Source organism: Callithrix jacchus, chromosome 7 (genome assembly GCF_049354715.1).
Source record: "Callithrix jacchus isolate 240 chromosome 7, calJac240_pri, whole genome shotgun sequence".
In the NCBI taxonomy this organism is placed as follows: domain Eukaryota; kingdom Metazoa; phylum Chordata; class Mammalia; order Primates; family Cebidae; genus Callithrix; species Callithrix jacchus.
In genome coordinates, this window is record NC_133508.1 from 152,675,358 (window position 1) to 152,686,227 (window position 10,870).

Here is a 10,870-nt window from a genome sequence, read left to right on the forward strand (position 1 = left end):
GGTACATTCATCAGACTCTCAACAGACGCACACGCACACGCAGGAATGCATGTTTTCGTTAGAAATACATCTGACTTAGCAGAAATTCAGTTGACAATTTAATGAATTAAGTGATGAATTTACTTCAAGTCTTACAGAAACTCAACTGTCCTCTGGAGTGCTCAGTTACCACTTCTCTACCTATTGTTATAACAATAGCTTTGTTTTGATAACATTTTATAGTATGTAAAACACTTTGCAAACATTATCTATTTGATACTAATTACAATCCTTTAAGGCAAATAATACCTTATTCCTGTTTCCCAAATAAGAAAACTGGGGCTCTGACAGGTATCTTGCCCGAAGTCATTCTGTTCATCAAAACGGCAAAGCCAAGGCTCTCTGGACCCAAATCTCATGCTCTTTCCACAGTAACACACAGTCTTATTATGACGAATTATCTGATGGCTACTGCCAGGTACAGAAGGTACACTGCTAGACTCTGGAAAATTTTAATTATAACAGCTTACATTGAAGACCAGCTTGGCACTTCAGATTAGCAACAGAATTATGGGCATAAACTAAATGATCTTTTTACTGTTAACTGTTTCTTTTTGAAAACTGGGACAAGCCTTCTTGTTGGCAAAACTTAAAACTTAATATTTTAGTGCTTTGCCTGTGGCCATCCTCTCAATCAGTAATATTGAACACTTTACAAAGGTATTACTGAACCAAAATATTTGTTCATTTCTTTCCAACTCCTTTTTTTGTGAAATTTTCACCTGAATTTCCCAACAGTATCTATAAATTGATATATCCAAACCAAGCATCTTTCTCCACAAACCTGCTTCTCCTTCAGCAATTCCTATCTTTATATAAGTGATAGTCTCCAATTTTCTCATTCCAATTGTGTAAATACCCTTGTTGCCTACCCAGAGGTCATTTTCCCTATCTTTCTTACAAATGAAAACTTATTTGGTTTGAGCATTAATGCGCTCAGCCAAAAAACAACATATGCTAGATTCCTCAGTGGCTAGAAGCAGCCGTTTGACACAGCCTTGCCCACGTGATGTAAGCAGCACTGCTGGGTGGGATGTCTCCAAATGTTCTTTTAAAAGGGACCACCAGCTCAGCTGGCGCATGTTTTGCCTTTTGCCCTTCCTCTTCTTCCTGCCTGGAAAAGGAAATATGTGGATAGGGGGTTCCAAACCAACCATTGTTTTAACACAAATGGTGAGCAGGACAAGAGCCACGTGAAGAATACCCAAACAGAAAGAATCAGGGTCCCTGATGGCATCCTGAAGCCACCATATTAGTCCAGGACTTCCCATATATAGAATTCTAGTTTAATTAAAAAGTATTTTTTAAGAGACAGGGTCTCACTATGCTGCTCAGGCCAGGGCATAGTGGTTATTCACAGGTGGGATCCTACTGCTGACCAGTACGGGAAATCTGACCTGCTCTGTTTCAGACCTGGGCTGGTTCACTCTTCCTCATGCAACGTGGTGGTCTTCCGCTCCCTGGAGGTCACCCTGTTGATGCTGAAATTAGTGTGGACACTTGATCAGCATAGATTTCTACAACCCAGAACTCCTGGACTCAAGTGATCCTCCTGCCTGAGACTCCTAAGTAGCTGAGACTACAAGCATGCATCACCATGCCCAGCCAGACCTCTTTATACATCAGAAAAATACATTTGTTTTAGTCACTGATTAGTCAGTTCTTTTTTTGGTTATTAGAAACCAATGTAATTTCACCTGATAAGTCATTAGTTGCCTCAAAGTTGGTTAATTGCAATAGAGTCCTGATTATTTCCTCTGCCGCCAATCCACATTGCATAATTCCACCACGTTAAATCTTCTGAAAAACCACTTGATCATTATATTCTCAGTTCAAATACATTCAGTGACTTTTTCTTTTTTTGAGATGGAGTCTCGCTGTCACCCAGGCTGGAGTACAGTGGGGTGATATTGGCTCACGGCAATCTCTGCCTCCTGGGTTCAAGCGATTCTCCTGCCTCAGCCTCCTGAGTAGCAGGGACTACAGGCACACACCACCATGCCTGGCTAAACTTTGTATTTTTAGCAGAGACGGGGTTTCACCATGTTGGCCAGACTGGTCTTGACTCCTAACCTCAAGTGATCCGCTCGTCTCGGCCTCCCAAAGTGCTGGGATTACAGGTGTGAGCCACTGAGCCCGGCCTCAATCTCATAATTCTTACTGACAAAGGATACCTAATTTGACCCTATCTGAATTTCAACCCAGTTGTTATATATTCTTTCGCTGCCAGTTTAAAATTGGAGTACATTTTCTTAACTTCTGAAGCTCCTTCTGTGCATGTTCCATCATGTGAACTAGATTTTCATGATATACTTTCCGGGCATTACATCCATGCTGTGACCGTAGCTCCGCATTCTTGATTTGAACTGCTCGATGCTCTAACTGGGCCGTAGAACTGTTTACACATTGTTGCCATGCAGTAATGTCATCTTTCTTTCTTTCTCTTTCTTTCTTTCTCTCTTTCTTTTTCTTTCTTTCTTTCTCTCTCTCTCTTTCTTTCTCTTTCTTCTTTCTTTCCTTTTATTCTTTCTTTTTTTTTTTTTTGAGACAGAGTTCTGCTTTGTTGCCCAGGCTGGAGTGCAGTGGCTTGATCTCAGCTTACTATAAGCTCCACCTCCCGTATTCAAGTGTTTCTCCTGCCTCAGCCTCCTGAGCAGCTGGGACTATAGGCATGCGCCACCACACCTGGCTAATTTTTGTATTTTTAGTAGATGGGGTTTTGCCATGTTGGCCAGGCTGGTCTCGAACTCTGGACCTCAGGTGATCTGCCTGCCTTGGCCTCCCAAAGTGCTGAGATTACTAATGTGAGCCACCGTGCCTGGCCCCAGTAACATCATTTTTCTAACTCAGGGAAGGGGCTGGAAGCACATATCATTTCATACTGAGCAGTTCAGTTGGTTGGTGAGCAGCCATTCTTTCAAATCATTTCTCATTATGTTAGTTTCAAAAGCAGAATAATCTGAGACTGTCACATAACTCAGGTAGTTTTTAATAGGCTGGTATCTGCAAGTTTCTTTCTCCACCAGCATTGTGGCCACTTCCTGGAAACCAATAGCTTATAACCTTGATCAAAATACCACAGTGCATCCACCACAACGTCTCTGCCCACCAAACCTATGCCTGCCATTCTGGGAAACTTAGGTTTGCCTGCATTTTCTGGGTACCACATATTTTAAAGACAGATTTATCAAATCACAAATTAGATATGGGGATCAAGGGAAAAGGAATTTTGAGACTAAATTTCAAGTTTCCTTGTGGGTGATTTGTAGGAGAGTAACGTCACTCACTAAGATGCCGAGCACAAGAGGGTGAATAGGATTAAGGCCAAAGCCAATGTATTCGACTCAACTCATCAAAGTGGAAATATCCAGTAGCAGTTGGATGTCTGGCTCTGGGGCTCAGGATGCAGTCCTAAACTGGAGATAGATTTGAGAGTCACCAGCAATGATGTTGTAAAACTCTGATAATAAATTACATCACTTTGAGAGAATGTGTAATGAGAAAAGAACAGAGGGCCACAGATGGATTCTTTTTTTTTCCCCAGTTTCCTGATCCTTGACCTAGTTCTCTCTCGTTTTTTTTTTTCTTTTTTATTGAGATGGATTCTTGCTCTGTAGCCTAAGCTGGAGTGCAGTGGCACAATCTTGGCTCACTGCAGCCTCTGCTTCTGGGTTCAAGCCATTCTCCTGCCTCAGCCTCCTGAGTAACTGGGATTACAAGCACCCGCCACCACTCCCAGTTAATTTTCATATTTTTAGTAGAGATGAGGTTTCACCATGTTGGCCAGCCTAGTCTCGAACTCCTGACCTCAGGTAATCTGCCCACCTCGGCCTCCCAAAGTGCTGGGATTACAGGTGTGAGCCGTTCTTAAGGACAACCGATACTAACGGTTGGTTGTAGAAAGAAGAGGCCACAAAAAGAAAGGTGAAATGGGAGGAAGGAGAACCAGGAAAAATCGTATCACGGAGACTGTTGGAGAAAAGCATTCTGAAACTGAGTCGTGGGGTTAAATGCTGTGAGGCTTCATGAGAGGGAAGAAAGCAGTCTATAGGCTTTGGCAGTTAGAAGGTTGGTGATGACTGTTGGCTCAGTTCAGGTCCTCCAAGAAGATGCACAGACAAGATTAGACATGCAAGACATTTATTGGGATAAAACCTGTGAATGATAGAGGGGAAAGAGCAGGAGTATGGAAAGAATGCCTTCAGATCATGATGCGATGCAGGTTTGACACTTGTGAGAGGAGAGACGGGGAAAAGGCCACAGAGAATAGTCTGAGAACATCTTAGGCAAATGGTGAGTTCCCCGACAAAGATTGCCCTGACAAAGTATGAGTCCTGTTGCTGTGGTTTGAATGTGTCCCCCAAAACTTCATGCGTTGGAAACTTAATCCCCAATGCAATGGTGTTGGGAGGTGGTGTTGGTGATTGGGTCATGAGGCCAGAGTCTTTATGAACGGATTCATGTCATTATTGTGGGAGTGGGTTGTTATAAAGTGAGGCTGGCCTCTGGTGCCTTTCCCTCCGTCTCTTGGGCTCTTCTGCCTCATGCTCTTTTGCAGTGAGATGACTCACCGGATGCCAGCGTTATGTTCTTAGACTTCCCAGCTTCCAGCTCTGTAAGCCAAATAAAGTTTTATTGTTTATAAGTTACCCAGTCTGTGGTATTCTGTTATAGCAGCAGAAATGGACTAAAACAATTGCATAGAACAAATCTGGCCCAATTTTAGTATCTCACTGTGTTGTCATTGATTCTGGGATGGGCACGGTGGGTACTCAACATGACTTCATGTTTACAAATAAAGAGGTGTGGCATCTGTAAGCTGTCAGCCAGCCGTGCTCCATGAGGCAGGTTCAAGAGCATCTTCTCCCACCTCCATGGCCATAACAGTTGGAGAAGTTTGAGAAGACTCATGGGAATGGAGGTTTGATGGTTCTGACTTGAAGAGTGAATGGGAGGTGAAGAAGTGAAGACTCTTCTTCCCTCCTTCCTTCATTCTCTCTGTCTGATGTTGTCAGACAGAGGATTTGGAGAACAAAGCAAAAGTAGATGGCGGGGGAACAAATAAATATAAAGAAAGTAGAAACAAATGGGTAGAACAAGTTTCCAGCTCTGGAGGACATGGGAGGAGGTGGAAGCAAGACCCAGGTGAAAAGAGAGGGGAGACCTTTTTTCTTTGAATCTGGAGTGGTGGAGGGGAGAAGGATGCAGATAGAGGTACTCTGAAATGGGTGAGTAAGTTTGGGGTATTCAAATCCTGCATTATGTTTTAGATTCTGGATTTATTGAGTAAATGAGTGAATACAAAGTTGTAAACACGTGGTTATGTCTAGAAAAAGCTTTGTAGGTTTAAGGAATGAGGAAGAGTACAGAGCAAATATTGTCTTTACCACCAAGTTAAAAATGAGACGATCTTAAGAGAGGGATTTTTCTTTTTGGAAATTCCACCTGATGCAGGTTAAAAATATAATTTATTTTACTATGAAGAGTTTCTAAAAATGCATATATTCTAACAGTTTATTTATTTATTTTTTTGAGACAGAGTTTTTGCTCTGTTGCCCAGGCTGGAGTGCAATGGTGCAATCTCAGCTCACTGCAAACTCTGCCTTCTGGGTTCAAGTGATTCTCTTGTCTCAGCCTCCCGAGTAGCTGGGATTACAGGTGTCCACCACCACATCTGGCTAATTTTTGTATTTTTAGTAGAGATGGGGTTTCAGCATGTTGGCCAGGGTGGTCTCAAACTCTTGACCTCAGATGATACACCCACCTGGGCCTCCCAAAGTGCTAGGATTACAGGCATGAGCCACCATGCCCAGCCTATTCTAACATTTAATGCTTTAAAAATAATCCAGTTTTATCTATTTTTATTTTCTCATACAATTTAAAGTGAATTTTATTATTTAAAAAGGACCAATTTCTTGATTAAAATTCAGGGCTTACTACTGCATATGGGGAAGTAGGCACCTTTATATGTAGTTGGTGTAAGTGTAAGATTTTAGCTTTTCTGAAAATAAATTTGGCAATATATTTATCAAAAACCCTAAAGAATGTGCTTATCCAACAATTTTATTTTTATGACTTTCTTAAGAAAATTTTTATGTAAGTAATCAAAAACGTACTTCAAGAATAAAGTAGCTAAACCTTTATAATAATCAAAAAGTAGGAAAAACCCACACGTCGACCATAGAACATTGAATAAAGTATGGTATAACCATAAAATAAAATGCCATACAATAAAATGATATAGATTAATACATATTAACAAGAAAAACATTCACAAAATTTTATTAGTGAATATTACAATGATGTATAGTATAGTCTTTGTAAAAAAAAAAAAAGAAAAGTATTAATTTACATATCACTACAGTTTACCCTCACATTCTTTCTGGGTAGTGTGATGACAGTGATTTTTACTTTTTTCTTTGGGCTTATTTACATTTTCTACTATGAACAAGCATTATTTCTATCATAAGGAAACAAACTGAATTTAAAGCAAAACAAAAACAAAAATCTCAATCATATCATCATCTGCAGCCTTCAAGGAAAATGCCCAGAAATTCCCTCTAATGGGAAAAGTCTACTTACTCATTCTTTTTCTCTAAGCACGCTTTTCTTCAGGCACCAGTATATAAGATAAACTAGGCTTATTTAATTCTATCTTTGTTTTAGTTTTTAGCCAAAATATTGTTTTCTATATCTTTTAAAATGATTGGTGTGCAAATATTTCAGTTATATCATGGACCACATCAGGTGGAGCTAATCTAGGGACTTAACCATTGTTTACAACATTATTTTAGTGGAAAACATTCTAAGATCCAAATATCAAATTCACAAAGATACTTTTTAAATAGGAGATTTCTTGTAGTTCATGGAGTTGGAGGTACTGGAGGCTCTGTGGGAAGCAGATGACGCTGTACAGGAATGAACTGTACACAGATTACTGTGCCTGGGTTTCCATTCCGCTATAGCAGGTCTCCCTCCCTGCTGTGAAACTTGCTGGGGCCCCCACCTCTTTCCAACCCGTGCTTCATCCCACATTCCTCAATGCCTCAATGCCCACGGTAATTTGTGGTTCAGAAGACAGCATACCAAAGGGTTCTGTGGGACTGAGGGTGACAGTCGGTTAACTGCCAGCTCAATTTTTTTTGTTACATTGCTTTGGTGGGAGCAGTTCTGAGTTCATTACAACTTCCAGTTTAGGAATAGAACTGGAACATAGTTGCCAGCAGCAACCATAGGTCTTATCATCCTGTTAGAGGTATAGAACAATTCCTTTATACCTAAGGCATGCATTTTGGTTTGGAGCACAACCAAACCTGTGGAATGGTGAGGAATTTTATGGTACTTCACTGCATTCAGTCTCATTTTCCTGTCAGTAATAATTTCCATACATGCCTAAAAATAAAGAAGTCAAATTTATAAGACACATCCTTTTCCATGAGACAAACTGACTTTATTTCCTGTCTCTGGAATGGAACTGAAATTCAGCAGTTTGCTGTAAACAAAACAGGCTTGTACTTCAGCAGTGTACTATGTTCTGTTAGAGGAGAGAGGGAAGCACCCCGTGGGGTCCCTGCAATAAAAACAGCGATAGAAACTGTTGCAAGTTGTTTCTTGTGGATGTTGTGTTTTTACTATATATTAACTTACTTAATTTTCACAATGGTCTTTTGAAGAACTATTATTGCTTCCATGTTACAGTTGAAAAACTTCAGGTATAGAGAGGTTGACCCGCTCAAGGTCATACAACTAGTAAGAAGTAGAAGTGGCATTCAAGCCGAGGTATTCTGGCTCCAGAGTGGGGCTCGTAAGCTCTTATACACCATCTATTATGTAGAGTGCAATGAACATGATTGTGTCTATAAGAATACTGGGATCTGGCCGGGTGCGGTGGCTCACGCCTGTAATCCCAGCACTTTGGGAGGCCGAGGCGGGTGGATCACGAGGTCAACAGATCGAGACCATCCTGGTCAACATGGTGAAACCCCGTCTCTACTAAAGATACAAAAAATTAGCTGGGCATGGTGGCGCGTGCCTGTAATCCCAGCTACTCAGGAGGCTGAGGCAGGAGAATTGCCTGAACCCAGGAGGCGGAGGTTGCGGTGAGCTGAGATCGCGCCATTGCACTCCAGCCTGGGTAACAAGAGCGAAACTCCGTCTCAAAAAAAAAAAAAAAAAAGAATACTGGGATCTGGACTAGACATGAGGATGTGATCTGGTGATTTGCAGTTTGATAGATGGCTGTGGAAGTAGATTGGTGAAGTGGTTTTTATGCTTTTACTTATGAAATATATATATATATATTTTTTGAGACGGAGTTTCGCTCTTGTTACCCAGGCTGGAGTGCAATGGCGCGATCTCGGCTCACCGCAACCTCCGCCTCCTGGGTTCAGGCAATTCTCCTGCCTCAGCCTCCTGAGTAGCTGGGATTACAGGCAAGCGCCACCATGCCCAGCTAATTTTTTGTAATTTTTAGTAGAGACGGGGTTTCACCATGTTGACCAGGATGGTTTCGATCTGTTGACCTCGTGATCAACCAGCCTCGGCCTCCCAAAGTGCTGGGATTACAGGCTTGAGCCACCGCGCCCGGCTGAAATATTTTTTAAACTAAATATTTTCTTCCTCCCACCAGAGACAGGAACTCACTCTGTGGGTCAAGCTGGAATGCAGTGGTAGTGGTGCCCTCATAGCTTACTGCAGCCTCAAACTGCTGGGCTCAAGTGATCCTCCTGCCTCAGCTTCCTGAATAGCTAGGACTACAACAGGTGGGGCACTAGCTAAGTTTTAAAACATTTAGAGACAGGGTCTTGCTATGTTGCCCAGGCTGTTCTTCAACTCCTGGCATCAAGTGATCCTCCCACCTTGGCCTCTCACAGTGCTGAGATTCCAAGTGTGAGCCACCATGTCCAGCCTCAAACTAAATCTTGAATGAAACCTGAAAATGAAAATGATGAATGTGGAATTAATCTGGTGTGAAACTTGTTGGTGGGAACTCCCACTTCTTCTCAACCTGCTCTTCATCCTACCTCCTGCTCCTTCCTTGAAGTTGGGGGACAAGGGAGGAGGAGAGAACCATAGCCATTCAGCCTGTCTTCGGTCTCCTTTATACTCCAAAGGCTTTGAGCAGCACGGTTTAAAAACTACTAGTGGCCAGGCATGGTGGCTCACGCCTGTAATCCCAACACTTCGGAAGGCCAAGGGAAGCACATTGCTTCAACTCAGAAGTTGGAGAACACCCGGGACAACATAGCAAAAACCCATTTCTATAAAAAGTACAAAAAAAGCCAAGTGTGGTGGTGCACAGGTAGTCCCAGCTAATGAGGAAGCTCACATGAGAGGATTGCTTGAGGATCCTGGGAGGTGGAGGTTGCAGTGAGCTGAGATGGAGTCACTGAACTCCAGCCTGGGCATCAGAGCCAGATCCTGTCTCAAAGCAAAACAAAACAAAACAAAACAGCTAGTGAATCAAAAAGAGCGGATTCTGGAAAACAGGAGACCCAGGTTTGAACTTTAGATAATATCAATACATTTTTAGGGGATTCAGTTTTCTCATCAGTAAAATGGAGATGATTCCTACTTGATATGGTTGTGAAGGATTAAACAAGGTATACAAAAGCATGAAGCAATATATAAATATTAGTTTCTGCTTTTTGTTTTGAGACAGGGTCTCACTGTCACTGGTGTGCAGTGACACAATTTCAGCTCACCACAACCTCTGCCTCCCAGGCTCGAGATTCTCCTACCTCAGCCTCCCAGTAGCAGGAATTACAGGCATGCACCACCATGTCCAGCTAACTTTTTGTATTTTTAGTAAAGATGGGGCTTCACCATGTTGGCCAGGCTTGTCTCGAACTCCTGACCTCAAATGATTCACCTGCCTTGGCCTCCCAAATTGTTGGGATTACAGGCGTGAGCCACTGTGCCCGGTCTGGTTTGTTTCTACATTGACTTGATTTGAAAAGGAGAGGCCCAAGTGGCAATGAGATGTGAGACAATATATGTTGCATCCTGGTAGCCAAGAGGACTTGCAGAAGAATCAGGGAAGGTGACCATGGGCAGTGTCCAGAGGTCAGCAACCAGAACACTGAAGTCAAACAAGTTATGTCAGGGTAAACACTGTCCTTCAACTTTGAAGCAATCACCAAATTGCAATTAAGAAATTTTGTTTTAGAGGTTTCTGGGGAGACCCAGTAGAATACAAAAAATTCATAAGGAACCAGTATGTGTCCGAATCACTGCCGTATGCCCAGAGCAGTACAGGGACTAGGTATGTAAATCAATTAGGAAGGAAAGTCATAAGGAAAATGTACCAAACTACTGTAATAAAACATTTTGTTAGAACTTGTGGCTATGCTTTATTGGGGATCCAAATACAGTTCTCTTAGAGTGACACAGGCCTTGGGAATTTCATTTCATATGCCATGCTAGTTTCCTTTTGGACTTTAATAGTAAATGTCAAACTCCTCAACTTCACAGCCTAAACAAGCACACACTTACAAGATCTCTTGATCCAACTTTCAACATGTCTTTCCACTTCATACCATTGATTCCCAAAAATATTCCTATCAGGAATGTTGGGTCTCAGTTGTAAATGTGAATTGAGTTACAAGAAAATATTTTAAAATCATGTGCAAGTTTTCTTTCAGACTTAATTATAATCCACACATTTCAAGCTCCTACAGAAATATCAATAGCGCCAATTGTACCATGTCCGTAGCATCCATTCTGAAAGATTGCTCTTCATAACTTGGGTATTTCAGGCTGTTGCGAATAGAGACTGCTAGTAGACAACTGCTAGCTACAACCACATCCTCCCGTCAGGCACGTAGCTGCC

The 10,870-nt window shown here is 41.9% G+C and overlaps 1 pseudogene; it reads right to left on the reverse strand.

Annotated features, from left to right (window-relative positions):
• Positions 1-2,247: 2,247 nt before the first annotated feature.
• LOC100389677 (pre-mRNA-splicing factor SPF27-like) lies at positions 2,248-3,166 on the reverse strand (annotated as a pseudogene).
• Positions 3,167-10,870: the final 7,704 nt, after the last annotated feature.